Below are 9,515 nucleotides of genomic sequence, written 5' to 3'. Positions count from 1 at the left end.
GGGCCCTATAGTTGTGCTAAAATGAGCTCGGGGAGGCGCCGGAGCTCGGGGTCGCGATGATCGATGACGAGGACGGAGAGGGCGCGATGCAGTCGCTGGGGAGGAGGAGAAGGAGGCAGGCCGGCGACGTGGTGGTGGCGACGACGGGCGACGGCATCGGGTCGAGGAGGAGCTCGAGGAGGCCGGCGGCGATGCTTCCGGCGAGGGGCGTTCCGAGCGACGACGATGGGATCCAAGGGCGACGGGGTCGAGCGGTGGGCATCGGCGGCGTGTTTCCGGCGACGGCGCGGGTGCAAGGCGTCGGGGGCGGCAGTTGCCACCGACGGGATCCGCACGGGGGGGAGGGAGAGAGAGGCGGGCGAGATCGAGGGGAGAGGGGGGTTTGCCTCGATCCAGATTGGATCGGGAGGGGGGAAGGTGGCGACGTGGGGGGGGGAGTGGGAGCGAGTGGGTTAGGGTTTGGTTCGGTGGGGGGATAAGGGGAGAGGGGTGGACCGGATGGGCCAATTGGGCTGCAGTGGGGTCGGTTGGCCCAGGGGATTAGAGGGTTTTCCCCTCTATCCTTTTGTTAGTTGTGTTTTCTGCCTTTTTTGTATTTTCTTTTCTTTTTATTTAATCTTTCAAATTATTTTTGTTTTGTAAATCATATAGTTAGCACCAAAATTAGTAATAGTAGTTATACCACTAGAATAATTATGTTTGTAGTTATAAAAATAGGTTTTCAATAATTTAATCATTTAAGAGATGTTTAAATAATCGTTTCAGCTACTGTTTTACTTATCTTAGAACAATTAGTTACTTTATAAAAATGTGGTTTCTTCACCAAAATAATGTATGGATTATTTGTCGCAAACGGACATTTTAGTTTTAATGTTTTGAAACTTTTGTTGTTTAACTTGATTTTCAAATTTGAATTTGGATCGGTTTTTGAACTAACCCAAGATCATCTACTGTGACAGAGGTGACGGGGCATCATTAACGGGGTTTACTGTAGCCTAATTATTCGGGCGTCACAATTCTCCTCCACTACAAGAAATCTCGTCCCGAGATTTAAGAGGGGTCTAAGGGGGAAACGTTTGGTTACGAAATTCTAACGAATCTTCTCGGTCTTGGTTGCTCCTCTCAAAGTGGTCGATCCATTATATTGATGTCTTCATTTTTCTGCTTCGGGTCATCAAGATGAAGTCGACATCCTTTCTTTGGGGGTTCCATCGTACTTACAAAAGAATAAGGGGGTTGCTTCAAAAGGACAGACCTCTACAAGGTTGGCTATCTGGTCGATAACATCGAGGAAGGTGGCGGTAGTTACTCTCGAATTGAATCTTAAGAAAATATCGAGAGCAAAGTAAGGAGGTACCATGAGAAGTTTCAAACGGATAGGCAAGCGTTCGATGCCTAATCAGAAGGTGAAAGGGGTTCAGGGCAACGAGAATAAGTATTGTGTATGATACCAAAATAGATCACTTGGGACGGTGGCCCGTGAATTACATACAAGTCCACGCGCGAGGAATAACTTTGGGAACAGGGGGTGCACAGGAGAGTCAGGTTTCGATCCTGTGGAACTATGGGTTATGGGCCCACCATGTGGTTGAAAGTAGGAAGGGGGCCGACATCTTGCACGGTCACAATAGTAAGGCGTGTTAGAGGGTAGCCTATCAGTTATGTCGGCAACAACATCGATACCAAGGGCGAGGGACGAAGAGAACCATTTTCCTGCTCGTTGAACGAGGCGGGCCAATAGGCAAGGTCATCGTCCATCGGTGGCTACCGGAATGTCATCAACAATAGTAACAGGGTCTTACTGACAGAGCGGTACCACAAGGTGTTTACATAAGCAGGAGAATATTACTGCTTAGGTCATATAGATCACAAGAAAGGTTAAATCAAACAATGGAAAGGAAAATATGATTATCACATTAAACAGAACAATGGAAAGGAAAATGTGTTAAAACACATATTTCGGGGTATTTCCTTCCCAAGGACAAACAGAGCATGATATCCATGACAGGATAGAAAGTAGAAAACCATTTATGTAAGGGGAGAGGAATTTCATGACATTACCCATACAGCGGTGTTTGGATAATTGAGCAGGAAACATTTAGCATTGGGCTTCAAATGTTCTTGCTGAAAATCGGAGTACCACAGACATGCTTCGAGATAGTATTGACATGGTCTTCAAGCAAAGGTCAGACTTTGGATACAGGAAGGATCCATCAGGAACAACTTGTAGAATAAGTCTTACAATTTCCTCATGGAAGAAGGGATAACCTTGCTAATAAGGAAACTATAACAGCAGGTCATCCGGCCAGGTGTGCTGGGCATGCCATCACCTTACCGGTCATAAAAAGATCAATGTTATAACTCTTGGAAATATGTCCCAACCATCATATCTGTCCGAGGTTCATATCTGATTGGTGTCAGGATACCTCCGACTTAGGATGCGTGAGAAGAAAAGGTGCACCACAAATTGACGAGATGACATTGTAAGATTCTCGGGAAATGAACTATGGAAGCATGTTCCGAAACAAGCGTTCATCATTAAATCAAGGAGAGGGGAGGAGATGGCTGGTGGACTCAGCGCTAATTAATTGAGATTTCCAAAAAAATGGATTTCCACAATTATATGAACAAAGAGATAACATTTGCCAGATCAAATGATATAATGATGTATGCTCGAGGACAGCATACACATTTAAACATTGGTTGAAAGGTGCACCCGAATATGGGCTGGGTTGCACGACCAACGTCGGAATGGTGATTCAATAATCAATAGTCTAAGAATGAACGGCCGACCATTAACTTCAAAGCAAGAGGGTTGCTAGAAGGGCAGAATCCAAACAGCACCGCTCACTTGTTGGTACCCCGGTTGGAATCAACACGAGGACCCAAGAAAGAATGGTGATGGTGAGAAGTATCACAATACCAAGAATTCCTTAAGTGGTGGAGCAGTCCTCACAATATCCTTGATATTAAAAGATGGTAATACTCCAAGGTAAAGAAGAACAAATGTTGGATAGCAGGGATCTCAAGGTATAACACAAAACGCGAACAAGTTTGTGTTGAACGGAAGGCAATAAAGTGGTCGATGATAACACAAATCATCGAGGGCAAGGACGGTATTCTCTTCATGAATCCGATTGATATCTTGGAAGAGCTCATAAGGTTGATGAAGATCACGACATATTTGTCGAGAGGTTTCAAGAAGATGTAATCAATTAGCGACGACGTCAAATCAAAGGAATGATGAAGCGAAAGGTTATTGGAACCATGGGTACGACACAAACTCGAAATCAAGCTTGTTGTTCAAGGCAAAATGATATGATGAGGAAAATCGACATAAGCTTAGCTCATCATCGACAATTTGTGCTTCAGGAAGAAGGACCGGGTAGCACTGTTAAATTTAGCACGATAATGATATTGCCGATCAGGCTTGGGATGAAGTGATCGGGTAGAAACTTGTAAGCAAGGAAGATTGCTAAGAATGGTTGAATCGTAGAAAGGACACGATTCAGTTATCGATGTATTTGAGTGACTAGCCACTCAGAACCTAGGAAACATTGGAATCGGTGAGAATGTAGTACTTGATGAAGAACTCATAAGAAGTTATGGTGTTCCGTGACAACCTCGAGATACCAGGGGTAATACTCGACGACGGATCAAAGTAGAGGTTGGACTGGGGTATTGCTCTACAAAAGACAAGTGCTTAAACTTGCACGATAAATGGTATTTAAAGGAGAACATGGTCGGAACCACGATTGCAAAAGGCCAGATCCCAGATATAAGATGAACTTATACCAAAGGAATAATTAATTTAAGAGAAGCTTTGATGATAAGATCTACATCGTGTCCATGGGCATGAACGCAAGGTTCAAGGTCGACTCCCACTTCGTCAATGTATAACCTCCCATTCACTTCTCGCTTTGATAAAGGCATTAGTGTTGAAAGTTTTACCTGGTGAAATACCAGATGAGTATGGCTCGTGAAAACTTCCGAGTTCACACATATCAAGGAAGGCATAGGTTCAACCCATCAAGGCATCTTGGGAACGTATACCATCAACTTCAGGGGTAAATAACTCAAGCTCAGAAGTAAAGCATGGTTGACAAGGCAGAGGATACAATTTACCAAAGGCATTATGTATTAGAGAATGAACTCACAAGGTGATTAATTATGAAGGACACTGTCGAATAATAATCCAACAGTGGATATGGCGATCCACAATGGAGCTGATGTGAGTATCGATACCCAACCAGAGGAAGTAATAATGCAAGGGCGTCAGATTATAGAATATCTGAATAATTCGATGCTTAGATAACAAGGAAATTATGATTTCCGAAACAAAGGATCAGAAGCAGACTGTTTGATTAAAAATGAATAAGTTGAATAGACTTGGGGGTACAATCGACGACAACTTGATTGGTCGAGGACCAGCTCATGTTTAAAATGACGTCTAAGCTGGAAGGATGAATTCTAGGATCTGATTGAGGATTGCGAGCATTCGCAACATATTGAATCAACAGACTCAAAATGATAATGACAAGGTATGCCATTAAGATTACGAGACTTATGGGGTTAACCATAATGCAAGCAAGCAAGAATTTCAAAAGCAATAGGCTGCTCAGGATTTTCAGAAGATCGGGTAGTATTTGAATGTATTTTTGTGAAACACATGAACAACTTTGGACGAAGGATACTCGGCAAGCGTGAGTAATTATCCGTAGGGGTATTCATGAAGTAAGGAACTGCAGGGTAGTAAGCGTAAAGAATTCTCGGAATATCGAAGAGTATTTTCAGGACATCTTGTAATAACAAGAGCAACTGGGGATGACAATATGAACGATAGGTGTAAGTAGTTATCCAGAGGGATTTATCGATGGAAGTGAATTGCAAAAGCGATGGCACATAGTCTCGAGAGCACATCGTAGAGTATCTTCGGAATCTTCTTGTGCAGCAGGCGGTCATCGGTAACGAGGGGCTCTCCGGGAGAAAGTACTTGCGAGAACCTAAAGTTAGTTTTGTTTTTAGCAAAATCATTTAACCCGAATAGAAGAGAGATCGGAGTCCCAGAGCATAGATGAGGAATAAAAGATCCTAATACCACCAAATGGCGACGTGGGCCCATGGGCCGCACAGCCATGTTAGTAAAAGTTTTGTAAAGTCTAGACTCAACTTCGGCCAAGGAGTGTGGAAGGGGGATTTCTACAGGCAGTCGGCTCTGATACCAACTTGTGACACCCCCGATTCAATCGTACACTAACCATACACGCAAACGTGTACGATCAAGATCAGGGACTCACGGGAAGATATCACAACACAACTCTAAAAATGAAATAAGTCATACAAGCATCATAATACAAGCCAGGGGCCTCGAGGGCTCGAATATAAGTGATCGATCATAGACGAGTCAGAGGAAGCAACAATATCTGAGTACAGACATAAGTTAAACAAGTTTGCCTTAAGAAGGCTAGCACAAACTGGGATACAGATCGAAAGAGGCGCAGGCCTCCTGCCTGGGATCCTCCTAACTACTCCTGGTCGTCGTCAGCGGGCTGCACGTAGTAGTAGGCACCTCCGGTGTAGTAGGAGTCATCGTCGATGGTGGCGTCTGGCTCCTGGACTCCAGCATCCTGTTGCGACAACCAGAAAGAAAGGAAAGGGGGAAAAGGGGGAGAAAGCAACCGTGAGTACTCATCCAAAGTACTCGCAAGCAAGGAGCTACACTACATATGCATGGGTATATGTGTAAAGGGCCATATCAGTGGACTGAACTGCAGAATGCCAGAATAAGAGGGGGATAACTAATCCTATCGAAGACTACGCTTCTGGCAGCCTCCGTCTTGCAGCATGTAGAAGAGAGTAGATTGAAGTCCTCCAGGTAGCAACGCATAGCATAATCCTACCCGGCGATCCTCTCCTCGTCGCCCTGTTAGAGAGCGATCACCGGGTTGTATCTAGCACTTGGAAGGGTGTGTTTTATTAAGTATCCGGTTCTAGTTGTCATAAGGTCAAGGTACAACTCCAAGTCGTCCTGTTACCGAAGATCACGGCTATTCGAATAGATTAACTTCCCTGCAGGGGTGCACCACATAACCCAACACGCTCGATCCCATTTGGCCGGACACACTTTCCTGGGTCATGCCCGGCCTCGGAAGATCAACACGTCGCAGCCCCACCTAGGCACAACAGAGAGGTCAACACGCCGGTCTAAATCCTATGCGCGCAGGGGTCTGGGCCCATCGCCCATTGCACACCTGCACGTTGCGTGGGCGGCCGGAAGCAGACCTAGCACCTCCATTACAAGGAGTTGCGTTATCCAGTCCAATCCGGCGCGCGCCGCTCCGTCGCTGACGTCAAGAAGGCTTCGGCTGATACCACGACGTCGAGTGCCCATAACTGTTCCCGCGTAGTTGGTTAGTGCGTATAGGCCAGTGGCCAGACTCAGATCAAATACCAAGATCTCGTTAAGCGTGTTAAGTATCCGCGAAAGCAGGACAGGGCCAGGCCCACCTGTCTCCTAGGTGGTCTCAACCTGCCCTGTCGCTCCGCCACAAAGTAACAGTCGGGGGCCGTCGGGAACCCAGGCCCACCTCTACCGGGATGGAGCCACCTGTCCTTTCAGCCCCCTCATCAGAATCACTTGCGGGTACTCATCGAGCTGACCCGACTTTAGTCACCATCTGTATAGTATGTATGTATGTATGGTATATACCCGTGATCACCTCCCAAGTGATCACGGCCCGATAGTATAGCAAGGCAGACTGACAAGAATGTAGGGCCAATGATGATAAACTAGCATCCTATACTAAGCATTTAGGATTACGGGTAAGGTATCAATGACTGTAGCAACAATGACAGGCTATGCAACAGAATAGGAGTAACCGAACAGTAACATGCTACACTACTCTAATGCAAGCAGTATAGAGAAGAATAGGCGATATCTGGTGATCAAGGGGGGGGCTTGCCTGGTTGCTCTGGCAAGAGAGAGGGGTCGTCAACACCGTAGTCGTACTGGGTAGCAGCGGCGTCGGTCTCGGTGTCTAGCGGAAGAAGAGGGGGAAGAAACAATGAATACAATGCAAACAGATGCATGACGATGCATGACAAAGCAAAACGTGATGCTAGGCGTGCCCTAACGCGGTATGAGGTGATGTCGGTGAAGGGGGGAAACATCCGGGAAAGTATCCCCGGCGTTTCGCGTTTTCGGACAGATGAACCGGAGGGGGAAAGTTGCATGTTCGATATGCTAGGGGTGTGTGGCGGACGAACGGGTTGCATATCCGGAATCGTCTCGTCGTTCTGAGCAACTTTCATGTAGAAAGTATTTTCATCTGAGCTACGGTTTATCTTCTATTAATTTTAAAAGATTTAAAATCATTTTAGGATTAATTTAGTTATTTTAATACAACATTATCCAGAACAGTGTTTGCTGACGTCATGCATGACGTCAGCAGTTGACCTGGTCAACCCGACATGGGGGTCCCGCATGTCATTGGCTAACTAACTAACTAACTGTTTAGTCAAATTAATTAGCAGGTTAATCTGGTTTAATAGTTAGTTAACAGAATTAATTAAGTTAATAATTCTTTAATTAATTAATTAATTAATATTATTTATTTATTTTATTATTTTTTTTAATTCTTTTCTCTAACATTCTAGGATGGGCCCCGGCTGTCATTGGGCCAGGGGCCATAATGGATTTGGGCGCTAGCGGGCGTTGGGCGCAACCCGAACTGGCGCAGCGGGCGCCCGTCCGCTGCCTCAGGCGCGACCAACGAGGGGGGATGGCGAGCCGGGGCGCACCCTCGCCGGCGAGCGGCGACGACGCAGACCGGTGCGGGACTGCGTCCGCAGGGCGACGCATGGCGGAGTGGGAGCAGGGGCGACGGAGGCAAGGACCGGGCGATGCGGCCACAGGTGCGGTGGTGCGGGCGAGGTAGGCTGGGCGAGGCGGGGCATCGGAGCGGGCGAGGGACGGAGCCCCAAGGCGGCAAGCAGCCGGGAGGGGTGGACGCGGTCAGGGCCGGCTAGCAGGGGCGCGCGCGGACACGGCGAGCGTGCAGCCACGGCGAAACGGCGGCAGAACAGAGGGGGGAATGGGGGAAGCGTGCTCATGGGGCCCTATAGTTGTGCTAAAATGAGCTCGGGGAGGCGCCAAGCTTGGGGTCGCGATGATCGATGACGAGGACGGAGACGGCGCGATGCAGCCGCTGGGGAGGAGGAGAAGGAGGCAGGCCGGCGACGTGGTGGTGGCGACGACGGGCGACGGCATCGGGTCGAGGAGGAGCTCGAGGAGGCCGGCGGCGATGCTTCCGGCGAGGGGCGTTCCGAGCGACAATGATGGGATCCAAGGGCGACGGGGTCGAGCGCTGGGCATCGGCGGCGTGTTTCCGGCGACGGCGCGGGTGCAAGGCGTCGGGGGCGGCGGTTGCCACCGACGGGATCCGCACGGGGGGGGAAGGGAGAGAGAGGCGGGCGAGATCGAGGGGAGAGGGGGGTTTGCCTCGATCCAGATTGGATCGGGAGGGGGGAAGGTGGCGACGTGGGGGGGAGTGGGAGCGAGTGGGTTAGGGTTTGGTTCGGTGGGGGGATAAGGGGAGAGGGGTGGACCGGATGGGCCAATTGGGCTGCAGTGGGGTCGGTTGGCCCAGGGGATTAGAGGGTTTTCCCCTCTATCCTTTTGTTAGTTGTGTTTTCTGCCTTTTTTGTATTTTCTTTTCTTTTTATTTAATCTTTCAAATTGTTTTTGTTTTGTAAATCATATAGTTAGCACCAAAATTAGTAATAGTAGTTATACCACTAGCATAATTATGTTTGTAGTTATAAAAATAGGTTTTCAATAATTTAATCATTTAAGAGATGTTTAAATAATCGTTTCAGCTACTGTTTTACTTATCTTAGAACAATTAGTTACTTTATAAAAATGTGGTTTCTTCACCAAAATAATGTATGGATTATTTGTCGCAAACGGACATTTTAGTTTTAATGTTTTGAAACTTTTGTTGTTTAACTTGATTTTCAAATTTGAATTTGGATCGGTTTTTGAACTAACCCAAGATCATCTACTGTGACAGAGGTGACGGGGCATCATTAACGGGGTTTACTGTAGCCTAATTATCCGGGCGTCATAATTCTCCTCCACTACAAGAAATCTCGTCTCGAGATTTATGAGGGGTCTAAGGGGGAAACATTTGGTTATGAAATTCTAACGAATCTTCTCGGTCTTGGTTGCTCCTCTCAAAGTGGTCGATCCATTATATTGATGTCTTCATTTTTCTGCTTCGGGTCATCAAGATGAATTCGACATCCTTTCTTTGAGGGTTCCATCGTACTTACGAAAGAATAAGGGGGTTGCCTCAAAAGGACAGACCTCTACAAGGTTGGCTATCTGGTCGATAACATCGAGGAAGGTGGCGGAAGTTACTCTCGAATTGAATCTTAAGAAAATATCGAGAGCAAAGTAAGGAGGTACCATGAGAAGTTTCAAACGGATAGGCAAGCGTTCGATGCCTAATCAG

The sequence above is a fragment of the Triticum aestivum genome, chromosome 3B (assembly GCF_018294505.1).
Source record: "Triticum aestivum cultivar Chinese Spring chromosome 3B, IWGSC CS RefSeq v2.1, whole genome shotgun sequence".
Lineage (NCBI taxonomy): Eukaryota > Viridiplantae > Streptophyta > Magnoliopsida > Poales > Poaceae > Triticum > Triticum aestivum.
Note: the sequence above shows the minus strand (reverse complement) of the source record.